Source organism: Aptenodytes forsteri, unplaced genomic scaffold (assembly GCF_000699145.1).
Source record: "Aptenodytes forsteri isolate BGI_AS27 unplaced genomic scaffold, ASM69914v1 Scaffold1, whole genome shotgun sequence".
Lineage (NCBI taxonomy): Eukaryota > Metazoa > Chordata > Aves > Sphenisciformes > Spheniscidae > Aptenodytes > Aptenodytes forsteri.
The window spans coordinates 1,530,219-1,537,463 of record NW_008795035.1 but is presented as its reverse complement, the minus strand read 5'-3'; positions in this window follow the sequence as shown (position 1 = coordinate 1,537,463).

The following is a 7,245-nucleotide window of genomic DNA, read 5'->3' as shown; positions in this document are numbered from 1 at the left end:
ATTCCACAGATCTACACTACTGTAGCAATAATTCCATTCAAATGCCTCAATGCATTAAAAAAATAATCCAGAATTGTATTTTTTAGAATTATATATTGTGAACTAGTCACTCAAAAAAACCTACTGCTTTCGTAAAGTGAGATGATGTTACGCTGTTCATATTTTTGCTCTCACCTCTTTAGTTGCAGGTAACTTTATTTAGGTACAAGTATAATTGAAAAGATCTGAGTTAACATTGCACTCTGAGCAGGGTCCAGCAGATGGCACACACAGAAAATTTATTCATGCAACAAGAACAGCCTACGTATTATCAAAGTCCCTGTTGATATACAAAACCTAAAAGCCGGTAGACTCCTATGGTCTTACTCAGTTATTAAACACGCTTTAGGAAGAGGTGGAGTCATTCTAGAGTCATTGAAAGTGTAGAGGTGGAGAGAAAACTGACCACCAATACTGTGGACAGAATTTATTGGCGTTATTCCAATTAGCGCTGGCATTAGAACATTATTTTCAAGTATCGCCTTCTACTAAAAGTGTTCTCCCAGTCTACTTGAGTGGAATCTGTATGTGCCATTTGGCATCAAGATTGATAGAACCCTGCTTAGTAAGTTTCAAAATGATTTCTGAGAAATTGTATGGCTCTGCTGGTATTTTAAGCATAATTCAGCTTCATTTAATTAATTTGATGCATTGATACTAACTGACTTTCTCTTATTATGATATTTTTATATGATGTTTTACCCTGTTGCTTGGTTAATTTAATTTAGTGCCCCTATGGCATTCTTCCACAGTCCACAGTAGAACAGGAATCTCTAATGAAACATTAGAGTCTTTGAAGGAAAGTTGATTTTTGTGTATTGATCCTTCAATGAGTAATGCAGGTCCCAATACTTCAGGCAGCCTCACCACACTTCTACAGTAGTTACGAACTTACCAGTCCAAGAATTGAGCAGGTCTTCATAATAACTCTTTATTCTTTAAATAATTGCCGGTCAAAATCAAGACCAGTTAACTCAGCTGCAAAAAAGGATACGTTTGGCACAATGTGCACAACTCCATTAAACTGCCTGATTAGAGCTGAAAATACCTCCCACCGGATTTCAATCATTTAATTCCTCTTTAGTTTTAGAAGAGCTGATTAGCATCTCACTCAATGCTTTATAAACTTATCCTTACCTTGTAATGATATGTAGATGGAGTTGAATTTCGTTCTCCATTTAGCAGCCATTGAAAGAGTCTTGGCAAGTAATTATAGATCAAGAGAGCTGTATTCAGAAACTGCACCTTCTAACACCTATACGCATATTTGTATTTATATTCCCCTTTTTTCATTCCAGCAAATGTTAGAAGATATTTTTCAGTGTTAAACAATAGTTCAAGAGAGACATGAGAAGAGTATAAATCGGTATTATTATAATATTAAGTATGGTGCTAACTGCATTAAGAAAATTGCCACTTACTTCCATTTCAAAAAGCACATAATTAAATTTTGCAAAAGGATTAGATCCAGCTACTGAATGAATACTAAAGCAGCTGCAAATGGATCTTTTTCTGTTTGATGGGAAGTGAAATGTTTTCAAATGAAATTTCACCAGCTCAGATGTATAAATACAAATGAAACTATATTCACTGGTCTTGTCTTCCTTCTTACATGAAGAATAACGCACAGAAGATAAACTCATAATACAGAAATGTTATCAATCCATTCTATTACTTCACCTAAGGATCTCAAAGCATGTTATGAGTATCAATTAAGCCTGCGAAACAGAGCTGACTTGCTAAACCCATGCCCCAGAGAAAGGTTACAGTAAAAAAAAACTATTTACTGCGTAGCTCAGGAACTAATTGCCAGAGGGCCCCTTCACTCAGATGACAATCTTTGGTCAAAACCCCAAGACACTGCGACCTTAACCAGTTAAAACACCTTTGCTTAGATGCCAGGATATATGGCCAGAGTCTGTATCTATGAGAATGTATGCATGGTGTGAGCAAATAAGATTACGTATACAGTAAATGTTTCTCTAACACTATGTAAATCATATGATCTAACAAGTTAACCGATGGTTAGTAGAGCAGGAAAGATATAATAAATGACAATCCTTTGGTTAGAACATACAGTAAAACTCAGGGATAGCAGGAAGTTGCAGACTAAAGAAAAATGAGACGGTAACCCACGTGTACATGTGGCTCCAGGGAAGCTACAGGTGGAGAAGAGGACACCACCATCAGGAATAACACCTCCTTGTCAGAACTGGGGACACTAATGCCTTGTTGTGACACTCCACCTCGGGAAGAATAGCCATCAACCTTGGGACTCCACACATAATCAAGATGCAAGGAGAACACTTTAAGAGGGATATATACAGCTTGCTAAAATGTACCAGCTGTGGTTTATTATTGCTTGCTTATTGTTATTGACTAGGTTACCAGTAAGTTATTGACTCTATACCGTGCGTTTTCCCTCATTGCTGGCAAGTACCCTGCTTAAAATAACAAGTGCAAGAACCTCAAGGATTTTTTGGGTGGTTGGTTTTTTAACAGCTACTTAAAATTATACCAAGGAATGACAACTTCCCATTTTCAATTCCAGCTACACACTAGAGCTTTTTGCCATAATAGGAGAACGTCACCTAGCAAATACAAAAGCCCGTTCAAATTCTCTTAAATTTGAGTCATTTATCATCAATCATTTCTGAAAAGTGCCATGGGAACTGTACACGACCCAACAAAGGATAAATTGTTCTGGAGAACTACATCTTACAGGGTTAAAAGGTTTTCATACAGCACACTGGTACAAAACACTGGCATGAGATAGCGAGACTTGTGATTCACAGGACGAGGAAGTTTATGCAGATTACACAAAGACGACATACTCCCTAGTGAGTATTCTCTCCTGGGCTCACTCTGTGCTTTTTGGAAACTGTGCTTATCCTCAAAAGCCCTGTGGAAGAGCTCAAGTTTAAGAAGGTCAAGGCTCTGCAATTTAGCTGCTACTACCACTAACAATAGTAACTGTAAAAAAATAAGATAAATAAACAAACATACCAACCCACAACCCACCATATTTTGTGAAAGAGAGGGCAATGATGCGTTATGCAGTACTGATGTGCAGGAATAGTCTCCAAACATTATAGCCTATTCAAAGCCCAAGTCTGCCATGTTCTTTAAAGTTGTCAAGCTACAGATCATCAATTTGTGAGCAGCCTAAAGCATAATACTGGACCTACTTAAATTTCAAACCATTTACTGAATTTTTTGTTTGAAGTCTGCTAACATGAATCCATTTCCACATTATTTTTTTTTATATTAAAAGATTAAATTTCCGATTCTTCTCTGAGAATTCAAGGGGTTCTCTGTAGAACAGAGCGTAGGGACAGAGCATGAATAGAGCAATAGGAGATTAAACCAATCCAAAACGCTGCTTCAGTATTTGGCTCCTGAAGAGGGCTGATGATTAGCATGGTGTTTCTGTGACACCATAGTCTTTCAAACAAAACACCACGGACTGGACTTGGATCAGAGTAAAAACCCTTAATGAATATTACTGCAGTGGAGCCTTTGCGAGTCCAATTACTATTTATATATTAGTCCACAGTTTGAAAAGTTAAAAAATAAACTGAAGTGTGACATTTATTCACCAAGCCTTTTTAGAACTTACAATGTGTGGTTTACAGGGGTTCATTTCAGTATTCTGAGCAAGTCTAAGGAAATGTCATGTAAAGTCAGTGCGATTTAGAAGTTTAAGTGTTACGATTGCTCCTGAGAGCAAGGAAAAAATAATTCTAAATGTATTTTAGAATTAGTAGCAAAGACATCATGTTGTTCTAATTGATTAGCAACAAACAGCAGTACCTACATACAACATAAATCCTAGAGTAAGTCTTCCTTCAGCCTGTCATATGAGATATTTTATGCTTTACCTCCTCTGCAAAGCATTGCCATTATTATTTTTCATAGTGTTTTAATTCTGAAATGTTAAGGCTGTACTTTGTGCCACAATCTGGTTTTGTGCACCAAGTCCAAACATTTTCTATTTTTTTTTGCAGTGATCATTCTATTGCAATACATATTTTTACCGTTTTATAACTACTTGCTACTTTCAGTTTCGTTGTGCTATTTCATTACACTAATAAAATTATTTTTCTATAACATTCTGAAACCTTTCATTTACTTATCCATCCATTTTGCAGTAACATGACAAAATACAGCTACAACAGCTTAACTGGTTTATCAAGGGAGAAACTTTCCAGAGCAGAGACTTAGGCCACATACTACATGGCATCTAGTCCTTGATCTCTTTTTTCCACTTATGAATGTCTGAAATAACATAAGTGCTGTACCACAGCCTTCCATAGCAGTATGTTTTTATGCATAAAACTACATAAAACTAAAGGTTTTAATGCATGCTTTGAGATAAATAGGAGACCATGTGAAAGATGCAAAACTTGTTGGCATAACGGAAAAAATAATACTTGGATTCTGGAGATTTATCTATCACACTGTCCCTCTGTCCTGGAGAGGGCTAGCTGAAGCTCTCCAAAATACAGCCAAGGGACAGAGTAACATTACTACAGCACAGGCAAACAAGAGGTCTAGTGCTCAAGCTCATTCCTTAGCCCTCTCATTTAGCAGCAGACAATTCCTAAATTAAGGGAGTTATTAATGCACAAGTGAACATCCCCAAACATTCAGAGTCAGGAATTCATCAGGAAGAACATGTGGTAAGAAATACATACATATTTTGAAGATTTTAAAAGGTGTTTCATTACCCTTAGGAATTAAGTCCATTTCCAATGGAATTCACAATAGTTTACCAGGCTTTTTTTCCCCCCCTGCTGAATTTCATATAAAAGGCCTGCTGAGAGAAGAAATAAAACCCAATAAACCCCAAGCCTTTCTGTTTAAGCCTAGTTAATTTTCTTTAGTTTTGGTTGAAAGTAGAAAGTAGATTTAAGACTAGCATGTAAAATGGGTTCAGATTCTGAACACCCTTTCAGAAGAAGGCACTCGTGTCTGATATTGGCTTCAAATCCATTTCCAGTGGATAAAACAAACAAAAAAGGATATTTAAACCTTTTTAACTCTCTGAGATTTAACTTCAGGTCAACGTTCAGTGACACATTTTTACAGGTTCCTGCAGTAGCCAGACATCTATATTAATCTCTGTTTAAAATTTAAAACACGTATCTAGAAAAACTAAGAATTTAATTAACACCTCTTAACAGCCATTTCTGAAATCACCATATGACCACAGATATGTTCTAACCCTTCAGTATAATTTTGAGCTTTGGTGTTACAGAAAATGCAGGAATGGATATGCATTAGCTATGCAAGACTATAAAGCATAGGGTCACCTAATTACTTTAAAATAAGCACTTAGAAGCTTAATGAAAAGAAATAATTGCCCTCCCCTTACTAATGATGATTCTGCTAGGTTATTACAAGAAATTTGATGCATCGCATCTTTTGTATGTAACCTAGTAGGATATTGAAATGGAGAAACATGGATTGTTTTACCTACTATATGCATAGATAAAGTGTGGAAATCAAAGAATGACACATACATTGCTAATCCCATTTACTCCAGGAATACTCCAGGGATAAGGATTATAGTCATGCATTATTTTTATTTGTGTGCTCTCTCTCCCTGAAAACTTTTGCACTAAAAAAATTAAAAGAGGAAGGGAAGAAAGTTTTAAAAATATTTTCAATCCTACAGGTTTTCCAAAACATGCAGCAAGACAGAAGAAAGAAACGCTGTAACTGAAAAAAAAATTAAACCCTCTTAATTTATTAGGCATCGGAATACATCTAATGGACATGTGATGAAGCCTTCTTACATAGATCCAACTTTGGTGCTCACGGTTCATTAAACAAGAGAAAGCTCAAGAAATAAATCAGACTTTCCTAGTCCTGGTGCCACAGAACTATCTATTTGGTTTCACCAAACAGAACTTTTGTGTCTTCCTTCCAGCTCTTAGGGATTCACGTACCAGGGAGAGAAACTGGCTTTATAAACCCCAAACAGCAGCAAATACTAAAATGGGATAGCTAGATCTAAACCACTGAACTTCTTGAGCAAAAGGAATTGCTTCTATTGAGAACAAACTGGATGGGCACTTGAACCCATCTGTTATCCCCTAGAAGATGAGATACCCACGTGGATGAAATATAGCCATCAAGAGTCATGCTTAGACAATACTTCCCAAATAATCTTCAGTTTAATAATCCCTCAATAGTAAAAATATCAGATAATAAATCTAGGCTCTAAAGTAGGGCCAATTGTGCGTTCAAAATTAACTGTACAAAAGAAGCTACATCAAGACATTTTAAAATTAATTAGGGAACAAGTTCTGTCAGATCTATTTTAAATCCCCAGCCTCCAATACCTCTTTAGAATTAAATTCCTTTTAAAGACAAACAACAAGAACAAAGCAATCATTGCAAACTGGCTTAAATTATTTTTCAGAGCAGGTTTCATATATTAATAGCAGTATGTTTTTGCCAAGTGGTCATATCTTTGGGCCTAGAACAATAACTCACAAAAATAATTATTTTTGTGTAGGCTAACGCTCATGCACAAGATATACAGCTGCTAAGCAACAGAGTTGTCCGTGACAACTATACTGTTAGGTTATTATTAAAGAATATCAAAGGACTGATTGTTATGGGGTGGCGATTATATTAAGAGTGTGTGTGTATATAAAAGGTTATACACTTTTTATTTACCCATTACAGTCAATGGCAAAACCCCGTCAGATTTCACTGGATGCTTGGTCAGGACACTCGCAACAAAAATACTTTTGGGAAAGCAAAACTTTCCCACTCAATTTTGCACAAAAACACTGGAAGAGAACCGCAAGATCTCAAAACATGTTTTTGAAGATGCAATAAGATTTTTGCCTCACAACAGGCAGTCAAACCAGATTATCTAAGATATCTTTGCTGTATTTAATTTTAAAAAGTAAGTAAAAAGCAATTCAAAAGCCTAACCAGACTTTACCCTGCTCCCATTTTAATGAAAAGAGGTTTTGCCAGTACCTTTATTAAGGATATGATATGTTTACTCTTTTGCAATAGGAAAACCTTATATTCTCCCTCAGTCCTGCAGCAATATTTTTGCACAAGATCCATGATTAGGGAAGTACACCTTCCTACAGACCTCTCCTTCACACCAGCCTTTTTGATATTTTCACAGCTAGAATTGAAGCTGAATACAACTCTCCACTTTTTTTGCTCCAATTC